The sequence below is a fragment of the Halichondria panicea genome, chromosome 2 (assembly GCF_963675165.1).
Source record: "Halichondria panicea chromosome 2, odHalPani1.1, whole genome shotgun sequence".
In the NCBI taxonomy this organism is placed as follows: Eukaryota; Metazoa; Porifera; class Demospongiae; order Suberitida; family Halichondriidae; genus Halichondria; species Halichondria panicea.
Genome location: NC_087378.1, coordinates 3,774,362 through 3,777,666, shown reverse-complemented (window position 1 = coordinate 3,777,666; position 3,305 = coordinate 3,774,362). Strand labels below are relative to the sequence as shown.

The window sequence follows — 3,305 nt, the reverse complement described above, 5'->3', positions numbered from 1 at the left end:
TAATAAATACATCCCTTCCGAAGAGTCGGGACTTTGTGCATGTATTAGCTCTAGAATTACCACGGTTATCCAAGTAGTAAGAAACCATCAAATAAACTATAACTGATTTAATGAGCCATTCGCAGTTTCACAGTATAGAAGCGTTTATACTTAGACATGCATGGCTTAGTCTTTGAGACAAGCATATGACTACTGGCAGGATCAACCAGGTAACTATCGGGACGCCAGAGCGTGCGAGACGCACTGTGTCACTCGACCGTCCTCGTTCAGAGGGCCGGCCAACGCATCACACCAGTGCGGCCACGCGGACCGCAGAGGGTTCAACAATTTTGCAAATCCTCGGCCACAGACTCACCAACTGAAGGCAGGAGAGGGCAGCTGAGGCCCACTCGTTGCCTGCAGATACAGTCAATCACGGGGATCGACCGGCAGCGAGACCGTACGAATGCACTCGTGATTCGTGAAATGATGCAAACCTAACTGCACTCGACCGGAGGGAGCCAGCCCACTGATGACCAGTCACCAGCAGGTCAGACGCCCGCCGACACAGGCAGTCTACAACGATGCGGACACACGGATGAACCGCTGCAGTCACCCTACACAGCACCCGTCACTAGGAGCAACGCTGGAACTCGTCTCGTATGTAATTAAGCGTGACTTTTTTTGCCACAACACCCCACTTCACGACCTATCAACACGCTCATTTGTACGACACTCTTGTTTGGTTGCTTATCTAGCCCACGTGGTCACATTGTTCAATTCGTCTGCACTTGTATGGTAATTGCTTGCGATATATTGCTCAAATTTTCGCGCTACGCGCGTTCATTCCTTCATTCGTCTGCACTTGTATGGTAATTGCTCCAATTTTCCGGCGCGCAAATCCCCTCTGCAATGTTCCCATCTGCACTGTTCCCCGTCTGCACCCTTCCATTCCGCTAAACATACAGTTCAAGTTATACATGGCTAACATACAGTTACAATACAATACTGGAGATTGCACAATCTTTGCAACACAAATAGAAACAAGTGTGTTGAGCACTGTGGTTCCTTATTATATATGGGATGTGCTCATACATTTAAGTAGTAAAACAGACCACAGTGTGTGTACTCAAATTCCATATAAGGAAGGGTAATGCTCTATGCTTTTACTGTCTTGTTGCAAAGATTCTGTATAGTATTATAGTACACTCACTCACTCACTCACTCACTCACTATATTGCAGCACAACATCTATTCGCCAGCAGCCAGCCAGCCAGCCAGCCAGCCAGCCACCCACCTCTTACTATTCATCAGTCAGTCGGTCGGTCGGTCGGTCGGTCGGTCGGTCGGTCGGTCGGTCGGTCGGTCGGTCGGTCGGTCGGTCGGTCGGTCGGTCGGTCGGTCGGTCGGTCGGTAGGTAGGTAGGTAGGTAGGTAGGTAGGTAGGTAGGTAGGTAGGTAGGTAGGTAGGTTGGTGGGCCGGCCAGTCAGCCAGCTACAACATAGCTTCACAAGCTACACAACAATTGCTGCTTTAACTACCAGCTGCAGCTTCTAATTATAACTACCCATTGAAGCTACTTTGTAACTAGGCGCTTTGTAAGGGGCCGCTTTGTAACTAGGCAAGGACTTCATTACACTAACATTAATTTTTTCCACCACGAGGACTTTAGGCTGGAAAATAGAAATAATAGGGCCTTAAGTGCTCGTTGACTTTACACTCCATGAACATTACAACTTTTTACCCACTACTTTTATTCCCACTTGAATTTACTGTACATTATTTGCGTATTGTTAGCAACGTACAATACAATACTACTTGAAGATAAGCTTGATATTGTTATGATCAAATGAAGCATGGCTCAATGAAGGTATATATAACTCACTCACTCACTCACTCACTCACTCACTCACTCACTCACTCACTCACTCACTCACTCACTCACTCACTCACTCACTCACTCACTCACTCACTCACTCACTCACTCACTCACTCACTCACTCACTCACTCAGGGAAAATATTTAAATTTCCTGCTACAGTGCTGCTACATTGCAGCCCATAAAATCTGCACATTTCCTGAGGTGTCCTGCAAGTGTCCTGCAACCTACTTACAAAGGATAGTGCAACGTTTCCTGTATAGTTTCCTTTACTATTCCTGAAGTAGTTCAGGACTTGTGTAACATTCATAAGTCTACAGGAAATTTTGTATTTGTAAAGTATAAGAAATTTTGATATTTTTCCTGTGTCACTCACTATAATTAGGATAGTTATAATTATACGTGCGTAATTATACAATTACTGTTTGCAAGTAGCCATCATCACATACTTCAGTTGCTTGCAGTGCCATGACTATAATGACAAAGGCAGGGATCAATTGTAAAACTGTTGCTATCACAAAAAGAAAGTTTCGTCTTTGCGGTTTGGTAATGATCAACGAGGATTTAAGGCTGCAGTTTTCATATTTTTGGGCCTTAACTGCTCGTTGTGAAATATTCTGAAAACAAACAAAAATAAGAATGCAGAAGCCTACAACACCTGCTGTTCCCAGGCGGTCACCCATCCAAGTACTGGGCAGGCCCTACGTTGCTTAACTTCGGTGATCAGACGAGAACCGGTGTTTTCAACGTGGTATGGTCGTAGACACAAGTCAATGCATATCTCATGTACTTATGTGTGAAGTTCAGAAATATACTCGACTTAATTTAATTGCTGTGGAGTGGAGTGGGCCGGGAGGGAGTGAGTGAGTGGAGTGGAGTGGAGTGGAGTGGAGTGGAGTGTACTTCTCTGTACTTACTGGTATTATACAACTATGGACTTACTTACTGATAATTATAATCATACTCTAGCTATACAACTATCTACTAACTATCTACTATCTACTGTCTACTTCAAGCTTGCTTACTTACTTACTTACTTACTTACTTACTTACTTACTTACTTCACTGGAAACATGCAAACTCTTAATATAATCATTACTTCATAGCTAGCTGGATGCTCAGACTATATCTATATCTATATCTATAGACTTGGAAACATCTAGATGCATAAAATTCAATCTCAACGAGGAGTTAAGGCTGCAATTTTCATATTTTTGGGCCTTAACTGCTGGTTGTGAACATTCTGTAATTATTATAATTATTGACTGCACACTCTCAGTTAAACTGAAATATGCAAACTCTATAGCTATAAACACTACTTCTTCACTGGAAACATTGATATAATACATACATACATACATACATACATACATACATACATACATACATACATACATACATACATCATACATACAAAAATTAAAATTCATGAACATTTACAATACTTC

At 42.8% G+C, this 3,305-nt stretch overlaps 1 non-coding gene across 1 annotated transcript; it reads right to left on the bottom strand.

The window, feature by feature from the left end:
- Window positions 1–2,503: 2,503 nt before the first annotated feature.
- Window positions 2,504–2,622, bottom strand: LOC135332645 (5S ribosomal RNA). Its single transcript, XR_010393493.1, has one exon. It is a non-coding gene; the product is annotated as a 5S ribosomal RNA (ribosomal RNA).
- Window positions 2,623–3,305: the final 683 nt, after the last annotated feature.